Source organism: Eubalaena glacialis, chromosome 12, assembly GCF_028564815.1.
Source record: "Eubalaena glacialis isolate mEubGla1 chromosome 12, mEubGla1.1.hap2.+ XY, whole genome shotgun sequence".
NCBI lineage: Eukaryota > Metazoa > Chordata > Mammalia > Artiodactyla > Balaenidae > Eubalaena > Eubalaena glacialis.
Window position 1 is genome coordinate 43,665,993 of NC_083727.1, and position 15,865 is coordinate 43,681,857.

A 15,865-nucleotide genomic window follows, 5' to 3' on the forward strand; every position below is an offset into this window, starting at 1 on the left:
GGCTCAAATCTTCAGTGGTACTTGAACAATTCATTCCATGGAATGAATTTCTTTCTGAATCGAAAGCTAATCTGTTGCATTATTGGCAATCAAATCAATAATTTCCAAAGGCAAACAGAATATTGCACGAAAGAAAGAAAGTCACTGGTTTAAAGATGTAGTCATTTCACAACCAGATGAGCTGCCCTTGACATCCCTATGGTTCTTGGTTTACTTGAAGGGTCATTATTGTAGTAGGTGTTATTGGCTTTGCTATGGTTATTCATTGGTTTTGACTTTAGGATTTCATCAAGGATGTTACCCCTATTCTGTGAACCTTCTTGCCTTGATTATAGAAATAGAAGAGGAATGAAAACAGTTATAGCTTTACCTTGAATGTAAACAATGTGGTGAGACTAATTTGCTTCTAAACATTTTAAAACAGCAAAAAGTCTTTCCAATACATTTTCAGCATGAAAGCCTAAAAATAATTGATCTAAATACAGATTTTCTCTCAAGAGGTACTGGAGCTTTTGTTTTGCTTTAGAAAATACCTTCTTTAATATGGAATTTATAAATCAGAAAGATACGTCTAGATTCTTAAAACCAAATAGTAACAGCATAGCCGACATGTGACCCACCAGGTCTTAAAACACTGAAGGAGAGAAACTGGGACGAGGGAGCGAATCTGAATTTCAGGTCAGTGAGCACCATATGGGTATAAATGCAAGTTGCCGTTATTGTATTTCTAGGAAAAGTTTCAGATGCTGAGACGTAATCTAAAAAAAAATCACGAAGGCAATAAATAGAGACCATCTTAGAATAGACGAAATGCCCCAGATGATCCTCAGAGATAAAACTCCATCCTCCACAACACTTCAACAGAAAGTGCCTAGTGCCTTCCGATGGTTGAAGCCTCTGCTGCATCCTTTTTTTGTCCCTCTGGGTATTCAGCAAATCGATTTATAAGATATCAAAAGCAATGAGCCTCGGAAAGAGCTATTGACCCTTATGTATTTCTCTCCCCACCACACTCATTTTGAAACGAAAAATGATTTCCTTGCATACTTCCTCCATGCCATTGCTCACTTGGTTAAACTGCCATGGCTAATTGCTAGAAGGGCTCTTCAATCAGCATATACAGGGAAAAGACTGACTTAAAGGAGCACCCTGGCCTGGTCTGGCCTGAAGGCGCATGCTCATTCCTCTTTACTAATTCACCCTTTCATGCTGGGCTGCACCATGGGCTGTGGGACCATGTGTCAGGTCCCTCTGCCCCTTTGCCCCACCAAGGCAACACTGATACAGTGACTTGTACCCACTCAGCTTGCTTGGGCCTGCCTCTCTGAGCTGATTTAAAAGGAGAATTCTTCTCATTTAAAAGTAGAAAAGGAAAATAATGTGAACATAGGGTAACCTTTCAGTTACTTAAAAAATCACCTCCTCCCTACTTCTTTTCCTCTTCCATAAACTTCGTAGTAGGGTATCTGTTATTTTTCCAGGTTTATACACTATGGCACATCTCAGGAACCTTATTGGGATGAAGGTCCTTTGTATTCCAATTTTTGAAATTTTTGAGTAACTTTCAATGAATGTCAGAAAATTTCAAAGATGAATTGGGCACTGTGGAAAATCCAGGTCCAGAACACCCACGTAATCTCAGTATACCGTAACTTGCTGTTTAAACATAAAAATACCAGAGGAAGAGCTCCTGGGGAAAAGAAACAAATGCAAAAATTACTTGCAGTACTTGACTAGGCTAATGTGAGACTCAGATCTGTCTGAGAAGTAGAGCTGAGGGATACTTGTTCTTAAAAGTACCTATCTGCATCCACTGATTTATATTAGGGCTAAGAGGCCTTCTTGGGGCATGGGCGGAAACACACTTGAATCATGTCTCCATTTAGAGTTCAGGCATGTACAGGCACATCTGGCAGAACTCTGAAAGTAAAAGGAATGGACGCCAGGGTACAGGAAGGACAGTGGAGACTGCCTGCAAAAGAAAATTCATTTTAAGGGCAAAAGCTGTCTAACATAGTAAGCCAAAGGCCCTGAGGGTGGGGAGGAGAGGCAAGTATGAGCACAGCATTCAGTAAGTTGGTACTTAAATCCATTTAGGCAAAGCTACCTGGTGATATGGACAAATCTTTGGCAGGAAAAGAACTCCGTGTGACCTGGCAAAGCCATCACACTCAACTTTGCCACATTTTTGGCCCAAGAACCCGTGTTTTGGGACCTTCTTAGCTGAGTGTTACCAAGAGGTGGAAACATCCTCCTTTCCACTTCCCATGAGTTGGCCAAGCTGTCGGAGCAGGTTGAACTTGTTAGAAGCCTTATTGACTTGGCAGGAACCTGCTCCTTCAGCTGGGTGCGAATGCCAGTTAGGGCAGCAGGGCAGGCCGAGGGGCGAGGGGCTCCGTGCAGAGTGGATTAGGAGGCCGGGAGCAGGGGAGTCCTGGCTGTGAGGCATGTGAGGCAACTCTCAAAAGTTTACCAGCAGAGATTGGAGCTTCTGTCAGAACAAGCTGAGATTTAGAACAGTGAGATTTAGTTATTAATGTAAACATGTTCTAGTGTGGTATTATTAATCAAAATCATGAGAATTGACTTTTTTTTTCTGGTCATGTAAAACAAACATCCAACTTAATGTCAGTGAGATTTATTTCTATATAATGTTTCTCAGATGATGTAGAATAGCAGATTAGCAACTAGTATTTGGCAGAGATAAGAACCTTTGGATTTCAAGTTACCTGCTCCCCTCACCCCACCAAAAAAAAAAAAAAAAGTTAAAGAGACAGGAAAGTTATGGAATATTTTTTGAGGCCTGATGCCCAAGGCCTGATTTCCACAGACTTATACTTAATTTTTATGTCATGGATAACTGGACTCGTCTCTAAAATGGGACCCACAGACAGGAAATTATGTCTTCAAAGTATGTGTGTGAGATCTAACTCTTCCAATCAGCTCCATCAGAAACTGGAGGGTGGGGAGAGTAGAGGCTGTAACATGAGGCCATATTCAGGCCATGTTCTCAGGAAATTTCTCCTAAATTTGAGTTCATTCTGAGTTTAAACAGCTCAAAATGGAGAAGTTAGAAATTGGGATCTTCTTGCTTTTATCCAATGTACTCACCATCTCTAGAGATTAAAGCAGTAGTATTTTTCTGACTTAAATCCAATCATTAAGTAACTCCGTTATGTTTCTGCAATATAGATGTTGGGAGCATTTTTGAGCTGTTCCAAGCTAGAGGCCTGCTGTGTGCAGTATTTCTGATTTATTATCTGTTTATTCAAATGAAAAACCCTGGAGAGAGTAGAATTATTTTCCTTAAATACATTTTTAATTGCTATGCCTTAAATTAGAATGGAATTTTTTTAATGGTTGATAATGACACTAAATTGATCATTAATTTGTTTTTAGAACGATAAACTTTTAAACAGTATATTCGTTCTAACATGAAGAAGAATCCAGTAACAGGAGGCCGTAGCATATGCCTAAATGTTTACCACACAGTTCCTCCAACGTAGATGCATTTCTCATAATTGTCCTATCATCCTCATTTTTTTGTGCCTGAGCACATGTGCGGAGACCTAATAATCAGCATCATGGAACCAGCGCCAATCTTCTAGTAAGAGTGCGATATAAGGATGAACTTGGAGCCAGAGAGCTGACAGGTCAGATCCAGCGCCTGTACTTATTTGCACTGGAAAGTTAAAGTCACTGAACCTGTTTCCTTATCCTCCAAGTGAAAATGACAACCACTACATTATAGGATCTCTGTAAGAATTAAATGTGATAATGAACCATAAAGCACCAGGCATCACTGTTTTGTTACAAATGTGTTAAGAGCACAGAAGGTACTCATATAAAAATATAATTAATACAGTATATTTGAGTATTTATGAAGATAAAAATAATCCAGACAATAGTAAACACAACCATAACAATAATAAATTGGCATCTACTAATGTGTTCTTACAGATGCCTACATAAGCCATCAATAAAGAATTCCACACAAATCCTGCCTTGAAATCAGAATTGAGATATTTTTGTCTGAACATCTGAAAAATACAAAGTTGTTTTTTTTTTTTTAAAAGAACTGTATTTTTTCCTAATTAAAATATTATGGAATTAGATCAAAATGACAGACTAAGCCTTTATGCCTATCTACTCCCACCTCAAATTCCTAAAAATACCAGAAAATCTGTCTTTAAAAGGAATAAATTCCCAGCAGTGCTTGAAAACAAGAATGGGTGGAATTGATGGACAGAAATTTTGAGGACTTCCAGAAGTAAGGAAGAGTGACAGAATCATATTGATGGGGAAAATCACCACCCAGATCACATGGAGAAATAGTCAGTTGCAAAGGTGAGAGCAACTCTGGGACACTCAGAAGCCCGAGATGACAGACAAGGCAGCAGGAAGGAGTCCGGAGGAAAGCATCGCAGGAACTAGCTGGTAAATGGTTCAGGATACCCTGCTCTCCCCCTTTCCACAACCCCAGCACCACCGCCAGCAGGAGGAGCTGCACCCACCCCTCGGCCTAGGCACCACGTTGAGGACAGTGCACCGGAGAGGGACTTGGATTGTCATCGCCAGAAAGAACAGGAAGTCCCCACACGGAGAAGAGGAGCACATGACCACCACGCCTTGGTAGCACATCCCAGCTCCCCCACCTCCAGCAAAGAAGACGGATTCTTGTAACAGAAACAGTGTTCACAGAGAAGCAAAGAAGCTCAAATATAAAAATGAGCACACACGAGAATTACAAAATATTTCAAGAAAACCAACCCCATGAGAGAGGGCACCAAATTCAGTAGAGAAAACCACAAACATCTAAAGAAACAGACTTTAACAGCACAAACGGAAGGTGACTTTGAACGAAGTTGAGTTGATCTTCATTGTTTGTGGATTCCATAATTGTGAATTCGCCTGCTCGCTAAAATGAATTTGTAACCCCAAATCAATACTCGTCGTGCTTTCAAGGTCAATCAGAGACATGTATAGAGCAGGGAAATTTTTGAGATGCCTGATGTGCACATTCAAACAAGGTGAAAAACAAGGCAACGCTCTGCCTTCTTGTCTCAGCTCTCATACTGTAAACAAGTGTCTTTTCTGTGGTGTATTTAGTGCCATGGTTTTCACATTTTTTATTTTTATTGGTGATTTCACTGTTTAAAATGGCCCCCAAGCATGGCCCTGAGGTACTGTGTAGCGTTCCTAAGTACAAGAAGGCTGTGATGTGCTTTACAGAGAAAATACGTGTCCCGTAAGCTTCGTTCAGGCATGAGTTATGGTGCTGTTGGCTGTAAGTTAAATGTTTATAAATCAACAATACAGAGTTGCCCCTTGGTATCCATGGGGGACTGGTTCCAGGACCCCCCAGGATACCAAAATTCGAGATGCTCAAGTCCCTTCTATAAAATGACTTAGTATAGTCGGCCCTCTGTATCCTCCAGCTCTGCATCTGCTGATACAGAGAGCCAACTGTATATTAAATAAGGTGTCTTCAACAAAAATAGACATTAAAAAAGGTCATGTGTTGATCAGTTGAAGAAAATGTTATGACCAGAAACTCACAGGCATCACCTAATGCTTTATTTCCTGTAGGAGCAATGGTTCAATATTCACTAATCCAGTATTTGCTAATTCACTAATTCACAGCAACTTTACAGAGCATAACTACTGTGAATAATGAAAACTGATTGTACAATTAATACCCTCATATGAATAAGAAAGGCGACTGCATCTAAGAATAATATTAGACTGTATGAAAAAATAATTTGAGATTCTTGGGAGACAACTATGATCGTAGAAATTGTAAAATCAGTAGATATAATGAATAGCAAAATGGACACTAGCTTTAGAATAAATTAGCAAGTTAGATCAAGCCAGAATTCTCCCAAAGATACTGCAAAGTAGGTGAGAGAAGTTTAGAATTAGAAGTATAAAAGTTCTAACATCTAGCGAGTAGGAGTTTCAGAACCAAAGATAGAGAAAAGAAACATTTCTCAAAATCAAAGAAAGACACGTTTTCAGATTGCCAAAGCTTTCCAAGTGCTCAGCAGAATGAATTTTAGAGTCCACATGTAGACACACTGTGGTAAAACTTTCAACACTAAGGATAAAGAGAGGATCTTAAAAACTTTCAGAGATAAAACCAGGTTTCCTGCAAAGGAACAAGACTCATTTTAACCTCAGAATTCTCAAGGACAACACTAGATGCTAAAAGAAAATGGCACAACATCGTCAAAGTTCTTACGGTAAAAAAATTTGAGCACAAAACCTAGGCTCAACCAAACTAGCATCCAAGGGGAAAAAAAGGTTTTTGTTTTTAATGCGAGGACTTTGGAAGTTTATCACTCATAAATCCACTCCAAAAGAATCATTAATGTACTTCAGCAAAACAAAAAGTAAACTCGTGAGGAAGAGGCGGGACACAACTTGATCATTATTGAGTAAATACTATTTTTCCAAATAATTATTCAGACGTACATCTACATTTTACAGACTTCTTTGATGACCACTTATATTTTTTTAAGTAGTGACTGCACAAGTATTACAAGCCCATGAGGGGCCGGGGGAGATAAACGTTGGGAAACAGAAAAAGATGAAAGGAAAACAAGTCATTGAATCCTGTAGTAGGATATTTCATGGACTCTACTGGCCAGTGTCACCTCTGGGAAATAAACATTGTCCTCTTCTGGGAAAAGAATGCTTTGAAATCCTAAAGCTTAACAGGTTCAAGAAGAAGGCTGGGAAGGAAAAAAAGAGCAAAAGAGAATTTGAAGAGGGAAACTGAAGTCACAATCCTAAAGAAGCCATTTTTCTGAAATCAGAGCAGCAATTAGGAATGCTGTTTAAAATTCCTGACTGCCAGTATTATGCTCAACCCACCTCACCTCTCTAAATGAACTTTAATGTAACTAACACTGAAACAGTTATGATCTTGTCCCGAACTAAATTAGACAGCGAATACACTTCACTGAAAGACTGGCATGGTGCAAAATAGGTCAAGTTGAGAAAGGAGACACAAAAAGTAAAATCATTCACCAGACGGAAAAACATATTAGGAGTTAAATTGATACACTCCATGGAGCCTCATTTCCCCAGTGCTGTGTACATTTAGATTAGGTCACAGAAGCCACTATTTTCATTTGAGATTTGTCAAAAAGCTCTGCTACCTTATTGCACATTTACCTAATTTATTAGCCTGTTTTAAGACGCACTTAAGAATCATGTGATTTTTCCAAAAGTCGCATTGTCTCCCAGCCTCTCAGACCTAGCACTGTTCTAGACAGGGGCTGGCAGCCTGCCCAGGCATTGGGTTTCACACTGGGTCCTCCCAGAACACTAAGGCTCTGATGTGATGCTCAGGGCTTCCACCAACAATGACGTGCTTTCACCAAATAATGAAGACAATGTATCTGAGTGACTTGGTCATTGCTTCTAATGGTTAGATACAATGATGTTCCCAATACAATTTCATATAAGGCAAAAAAAAAGTAACTTTACTGTCTAAAACACTTGAAAATTATTGGCCAGAGAAGGAACAGGCTTTGTAATAAAACAGATCTTGGTTTGAATATCAACTACAGTATTGTCCACATAACCTCACATAACCTTGAACAACTTATGTAACTTCTCTGAACCCCAGTTTCCTCCTCTGTTGAAATGAAGTTGATAATGACCACCCATTTGGTAACTGATCATTTTACACAAGGCTGTCATATAGAGTATATGAAATGCACAGTACCAGCACCTAGTAGATGCAGATAAAGTGTTGGTTCCTGTAACTCAATGGCATTATACCTGCTAATGACATGGTTAATGGGAAATTTTGAGTATTGAGGGAGATGGCTTGGCTAACTTTGCAGTGCTGTCCATTCAAACTGTCTATTTGGATATTAACAAGCTGCGGGGGTAACTCCTTTCCATAAGAGATCAGTATTCATATAAGTGAAACAAAATCTAATTCTGTTGGCTTCAATCTGAAACACTACAATTATTATAACTAATCTTGAATTTCTCTCCCTTTCTATGGCTCCAATTTTGCTACTCTATCTTACCATATCTCATGGTTAGAAATTCTAGCATTAACTAAAATACTGAAAAAATAAGAAATCTCTTATTTATTCAGATTTGTTTAATGCAAGGGGTATTTGCTAGAGAGTAAAATCCATCCAATGGAACAAACTGGTAAGTTTTCTTGGTGTAGAATTTGTGCATAAATTATTTGAGAGTGACTAAGTGAGTCTTCATGCCAGAGGCATCTATAGGGTTACACTGTGACGTTGAACTCTGTATCTCATTCTTGAGTCAAACATGAAAAATTTCATACCTTGAAATTTGTTTTATACAACAATATCAGAAAAGAATCATTTTTATTTAAATGAAACCACCACACAGCTCATACAGCTCAATATCAAAAAACAAACAACCCAATCAAAAAACAGGCAGAAGATCTAAATAGACATTTCTCCAAAGAAGACATACAGATGGCTAAAAAGCACATGAAATGATGCTCAACATCGCTAATTATTAGAGAAATGCAAATCAAAACTACAATGAGGTAGTACCTCACACCAGTCAGAATGGTCATCATCAAAAAGTCTGCAAACAATAAATGCTGGAGAGGGTGTGGAGAAAAGGGAACCCTCCTACACTGTTGGTGGGAATGTAAATTGGTGCAGCTACTATGGAAAACAGTACGGAGGTTACTTAAAAAGCTAAAAATAGAGCTACCATATGATCCAGCAATCCCACCCCTGGGCACATATCCAGAGAAAACCATAATCGAAAAGATATATGCACCTCAATGTTCATTGCAGCACTATTTACAATAGCCAGGACATGGAAGCAACCTAAATGTCCATCAACAGAGGAATGGATAAAGAAGATGTGGTACATATATAAAGTGGAATATTACTCAGCCATAAAAAAGAACAAAATAATGTCATTTGCAGCAACATGGATGAACCTAGAGATTGTCATACTGAGTGAAGTAAGTCAGACAGAGAAAGACAAATATCATATGACATCACTTATATGTGGAATCTTTAAAAAGGGTACAAGTGAAAGAAATTTGGTACAAATGTAAGAAATAGACTTAAAGATGTGGAAAACAAACTTATGGTTACCAGGGGAGAAAGGGGGGGAGGGATAAATTGGGAGATTGGGATTGATACATACACACTACTATACACAAAATAGATAACTAATAAGAACCTGCTATATAGCACAGGGAACTCTACTCAGTACTCTGTAATGGCCTATATGGGAAAAGAATCTAAAAAAGAGTGGATATATGTATATGTATAACTGATTCACTTTGCTGTACACCTGAAACTAACACAACATTGTAAACCAACTATACTCCAATAAAATTTTTTAAATAAATAAATAAATGAAACCATCAAATATAATAATTTATTTAACTCTTGTGTTTGATATTTATTTCTTAATCAAATATTGCCCCAAAATAATAAATTATAATTTTTATAATTGGGAAATGAATTTTTTTCCACACCAAAAGCAACTTTACATTTTACTGAGGCCAGAATTCACTTTATAAGTGACTTTTTAAGCTATCATCTATAAAGTGACATGAACCTGCACATGAATCATTGAGGCTTCTCTTTGTGACTGTTAATTCTATTTAAAAATATATCCTTAATAATTATCAGATATTCCCTTATCAAAATTTATCCCCAATACTGTCACAGACTATCTTCTAAATATGATTCCTTGAATTGTCCTAGTTAAAAACACCTCCAATATATTAACCTGTTTCCATTAACCTTTCTATAAGAAATCCTTTCAGTCAGGAATGGCTCTGGGTGCCAGCCACACCGGAATGCATCACACTTCAGAAGGACAGACTGTCTTTAAAAGGATTGGAAGCTACAGGTCTTGACCCACAAGGAGCTGGCAAAAAGGCAAACCCTATTCTAGGTGCCAGATGCCACTGCTCAACATAGTTTAAATTTTGGAAATCATCCTTGAGCTGCTCATTCCCTTTTGAGCCCTTTTTTTCTGTAGTTCATGAATTTCCCTTCACAATGCTTTGCTCTGTCTCAGCAGACCCCTGCTCAGCAGTCAACCTTCAAAATAATTTCCACTTTTGTTATTTCTATTGAACAGAAATCAGTGGTAAATTCCAGTTCAATTCGAAAGACCTAGGTCAGGACACACAGAAGAGCGTCTGCCAAAGCAGTGAGGCGCTGAGCTCCGAGTTCTCGCGGGGTCCTGGAAAGTGCACAGGCAATTCAGAATCGGAATGCAGAATATTCATAAAGCGATGGGCCCCGCCATGCCCAAGTGTATTTTGCAATTAGTTATCACAAGAGCCTTCTCTGTCAGCTGGAGTGACTGCTTCCCTGCCCTGCAACCTTCTGGCACTCGCCAGTGGGAAGGGAGAAGGCCGGGCAATCAGAGCACAAAAGCAGCTTTCTCCATCCCTCTTTCTGTGAAAGAGAAAAAGAGAAAAACAACCTTTTTTTTTTCCCTGAAATTCCTCATAAACGAAGGTACGGGGCGGGGGTGGGGGGGGCAGTTCTAACTACTGTTTTGAGTGATTTACATGGATTTATATTCTCCACTATTCTTTTTGGGAGGTGATTAATTTCTATGGCAACCATTACATCACAAGACATCTATGCTTACTCAGAATATTGTGAGTTCAGTATACCTTCTTTTAAAAAAAATACATGCTTAAAAGAAATTGGGAATTCCTTAAGTGTGATGTTGTTTTAAAGACAATTGGCTTCTCCAAAACAATACAATCTGGAGTGTTTTGGGGGCTTGCTTTTGTTGGAAGGTAGAAAACAAGAGGAAGAGGAGTCTCAATACCAAATATGGTATGCACTAAGAAATGATTTAAGGTATATATATATACACATACACACACATACACAAGGTTTATAGTGCCTAACAATGTATGCATGTCCAAGAGGTATTACAAGCAGTGAAAAGGGGAAGAAAGGAACTGGTTATCATGAAGAAATAAGTGCTGCATCCCCCTGTGTGACATATCTCAATATACATCAGATTCATTTCACAAGCATTAGTAGATGTCTCTGTGCAATTCCTAGTTATGAAGCACAAAAAGCAGAAGTCAAACAAGTTCTGAGCTTCCTTGGAGCTTTAGTGAAACCAGCATAAGAAATTGATTTTGTTACCACTAGTTCTCTGAGCAGCACCTTCTGAGAAAGCCCAGCAGGGAAGCTAGGGATGTCGAAGTGTAGCGGATGGGCCATGGGCCATGGACAAACTGCTAGCTTGTCCAGCCCTGGAATCCCAGTCAAGTAGATGTCCCGTCTCTTGGATCTGAAGAGCCTCCAAAGTTAACATTTTCTGACACCTCCAAAGGAAAACTTGGATCGACCTCAGTAACTCCAAGTTCTAGAAGTCCCACGTGGTTTTCTCATTTCCCTAAAACGTCACATCATCCTTGAAACGTTACACCACAAGAAAGTTTTTAGAAATGAATGGCTTTGAATGTATTGGTTTTGCCAGAAGAAAAGCCTCAATTTGTCTGAGATTTGGTTCATCTAGCATCTAGCATTTTCCATCTTGGATTTGGGTACAGAAAGTTAATTTATCTGGGCAGAGACCACAGGAGGCTTTAAAAAGGTGTCCTTTTTTGCCATCCTTCTAGGTACAGTGTGATGGTTAAGATAACAGACTCTATAGTCAAACTGAATTCACATCTCAGCTTGGCTGCTTGCTCTGTTATCTTAAACTTTTTACAGCTTGGTTTCCTTCTCTGTGAAACAAATATAATAATAATTGAAAATGTATTAGGCAACAATAGTAAAAAGCAATAAGGATACTTCCCACCTCATCTGGAGGCACCTCTTTATCCATAGTTTCTCAGAATCCAACAGCAACAATTAGGCAGAAAACTGCCTCAAGAGTTCCTTTGTCTGCACCATCCATAGCAAAGCTAAAGACTTCCACAGGCAATTCTCATCCTCCCCACTGTGGAAATGCAGAGAGAATTCCAGAGAAGCCTGGGCAAACTCCACTCTCCCTTCCCCTCCTTCTCACAATTAATTACATCCACCTGCGAAGTGAAAAATCCCCCTGGGTGACTTGGGCTCATTTGGGATGTAAAGATTATTAAATAATGTGCCAGGAAGTGACTGAACCATATGAGAATGAACATGGGAGGGTTTAAGTCATTGGTCAACCATTAGCTTAGACAGAAATGGGCCACATTCACCATGAAAGCAGATCTTCTGACCTGAAGAAGAACACCTTTGGGGATCATCAAGATGAGCCAGCTGCAGCTTTATCACGCTGAATTCCTGAGACTGGGATCTTTAGAGAACAACCACCTGTACACTAGTATTGTTTTTTGTTTGTTTGTTTGTCTTTGTAACAGCTTTATGAGATACATACTAGTATTGTTTGAATAAAAGGGAAAAGAACAAACTTTTTTGAAAGATATTTCTTTACTTTTGCAATGCAACTAAGAATACACTTAAGTTGTGAAATGTGACAGAGACAATAATGAGCATAATTAAGTCAAATGCTTGCCAGGTTCAAACAGGGTCTGGTAACCTAGCAATCAAATAACAACAGTACAGCTGGAACCTTGAACAACACAGTTTGAACTGCACAGGTCCATTTATACATGGATATTTTTCAATATCAAATACTACGGTACTACACAATCCACTGTTGGTTGAATCTGAGAATGTGAAACCACAGATATGGAGGAACCGAGTCTAAAAAGGGCTAGCTGTACATGGATCTTCCACGGCAAGGAGGGCTGGCACCCCAGCCCCCATGTTCTTCAAGGGTTAATTGTAATTACAATAGCTAATGTTTACTGAATACTAACCATGGGCCAGGAGCTTACGATATATCCTCATAAGATCTCTATGGGATAGATACTGGTATAATCTCCATTTGACAGATGGGGGTATGAAGTTTGAGAAAGTGTCAGGGTAAAAGACTCAAACCAGGCAGTCTGACCCAGACCACTGCCCTTAGCCCTCTTCTGTGCTCTGCCCCTTTAAAAATGCACCCTGGAGAACTCTCTGAGTGCAGCACACAATGGATTATTTTACTCTGTAATGACTCAGATTCATTCACTTGCTCGAAAGCACTTACCAAGTGCCCACTGTGACAGAAATCTGTGCTAGGACTCTAGGGAGTTACTAAAAGAAGACTGGGCCCTGCCTCCTAACAGCTCACAGTCGAAAGGAAGATGAGATTGCAGGAAGATAAGGCAGGAATACAAACAATCACATTTCAGGGTAGTCTTCGATTTGCAGTTAGGATGAGGTGATATGAGCATTCGGTTGTACCATCTCCTTTCCTAAGACAGCCTTTGATGTTTAGGTACCTACTGGGAAGCTAATTTAGCATTAAAGCTTGAAAAGAAGTTTGCCTAGGTCTTTTGCTTTGAATCAGAGGAAAAAATTTTTAATTCCACATTTAAATTCTAAAGAGTTTAGGGCTGGCTTTCCTCTCAAACAGGCCAAGGAACTAAAAAGAGTGCTCCCACAAATGGCTTCAAGGTACTTCTGCCACTAGGGAAATAGAAAACTGTCACACCCAGTCCAGTCCTAGGAGGTATCCACTGGGGAGTTTCCTTCCCAAGGAGGTGTCCACAGGGAACTGTAGATGGTGGGAGACCTGAGTGTAGCAGTACCCTCTCACACTTCACCTGTTCTAGTTCGGCTTTCCAGCATCATGCCCTGCTCCCGGACCCCCAAACCCACTAGCCCAGAGTTAGACCCGAGAGCTAGGTGGTACCAACCACAGAGCTGCATGTTTGGGACCTAGGAATTAGACCAGGAACAGGCACATAATCCAAGCAAGGCCAAAGTTATTTCCTGGAATTGTTACACGGCTATGGAAGAGCAAAGCCCCTTTCTACTGTGCTTGCTGAGGATGAGTCCTACCTTCCGCATAGGGAGAGCCTGTCAACAGAATAAAACTAAGAGGAAATAAGTAGAGACAAGAGATGGAGCAAAAGGCAGAGTCCTGACAACATCCTTTCAGCTCCTGGGTCCAGCTGTGCCTAAAGCCAGTCACCTTAGACTTTCAGAGAGCGAGATACAAACATTGCATCTGCGAGTTAGGCTTCTGTTACCAGGACGAAACAAAAAGGTATCGATTAATATTTGCTGTATAAAATGCTACATTATAGCATGGGCTTCAGAACTAAGCCCTAGCAAGCCACACAGTCTCTGTGTGACTCTGGGCAGTTTAACAACCTCTCTGACTCAATAACTTCCTCTTTAAAATGGAGATGAAGATTAAACAGAATAATGCACGTAAAGCACTTGGCCCCCAGTGACTGATACATGATGATTCTAGGACATCTGAGGGCTACAAACAACACAGTCCCCATCATCATCACCACCAGTGTGACAGTTAATTGTATGTGTCAGCTTGGCTAGGTTATGGTGCCGTTATTCGGTCAAAACACTAGTCTAGGTGCTGCTATGAGGGTAATTTACAGACGTGATTGACATGTATAATCAGTTGACTTTAAGTAAAGCAGATTACCCTTAGTAAGGAGGGTGGGTCTCATTATTATCCAATCAAGGGAAAGCCTTAAGAGCAAAAACTGAAGTCTCCTGGAGAAAGAGTTTTGCCTCAAGACTGTAACAGAAGTCCTGCCTGAGTTTCCAGCCTGCTGGCCTGCCCTACAGATTTTGGACTTGCCTGCCCTCACAGCTGTGTGAGTGGATTCCTTTAAACGAGCATCTCTCTCTCCCTCTCTCTCAGTATATGTAAATCAATATTTATTTATTTATTTATAAAATAGATAAAAATCTATTTAACATATATGTATGTCCTATTGAGTCTGTTTCCCTGGAGAGCCCTGACTGTTACAGTCATCACAACTTGCCTAGCTGTTCCCCACCCCTTTGCGGTACCAGTCAGAACACAATCCATAACCAAGACGATGCACAGCTGGCTGAAAGCAAGCTGCTAGTGTATTTAATTGACTTCCACAACTGTTCTCCAAGCAGCAAGACATTTCCAGGCTTGTCCTCCTCAAAGACCTAAGTATGGCATCTCACAGTGGAACATATGAACATAGAACAAGCTAATATCCGTGGCTTCCACTTTACCCATCTCTGGCATAAATCTAATGTATGACTGGAAATTTATCCTAGGAAATAACTGTTCTGGAGGTCCAGTTCTCATCTCAGAACTGTGTGGCGTACGGTTTTCTAGGGACCCATTTTTCAAAGCATTAAGTCATTGTGTTCACCAACTGATCTGGAGGGGATTTGTTTGTTTTTAAGCAATGCACAGAGAATACTGATTGGCCCTTCCCTAACTAATATGTACTGACATCTGAAATTCTATGCCAAGGCTCTTGGTCCAGGGATTGATTCAGACTGAGGGAGCTGGAAGCAGTGCATTGTCTCCAGTGATGCAGAGAAACTCCCTCCATGTACAGCAGGGAGCAGTGCCCACCTGCCATCTCCTTCCTCTGCCCACCCTCTGCGAAGGGCATTTCTGTCTTCTCTCTTACTGACTGCCCCTTCACTGTAGGGCCAGGTTCTATGCTAAGCACTTTGTATATTTTTTCTTGATTATTCTTTCCCACAATCCCCTTTTCTACTCAGAAAACACTCACAAAGCAGCATGCTTCTGGAATGGAAGGGATGAAAGTTACATATTTTGGATAAAATGGAAGTAGACAGAAACCCTGCCAAATGCTTCTTAAAGGCTGCAACACCTGCAGACTAAAAATAGCAGCTCACGCAGCCCAAGGAAAGAATCCGTTCTTTTCTTTCAAACTCTGGCTTCAGAAATCTATCTACATGAATCAGTTCGTCAGCCATTGATTAGCTTCTCTAATTAGCTTCTCTAATGACTGTAAGAAAACACAAGGCTGCTTTGTAGG

General features: G+C 39.9%; 1 protein-coding gene across 1 annotated transcript in view; it reads right to left on the minus strand.

Annotated features, from left to right (window-relative positions):
• The window catches only part of SLC35F1 (solute carrier family 35 member F1), a 400,751-nt gene that overhangs the window by 363,464 nt on the left and 21,422 nt on the right, over nucleotides 1-15,865 (minus strand). The gene's annotated exons all lie outside the window — the stretch shown is intronic.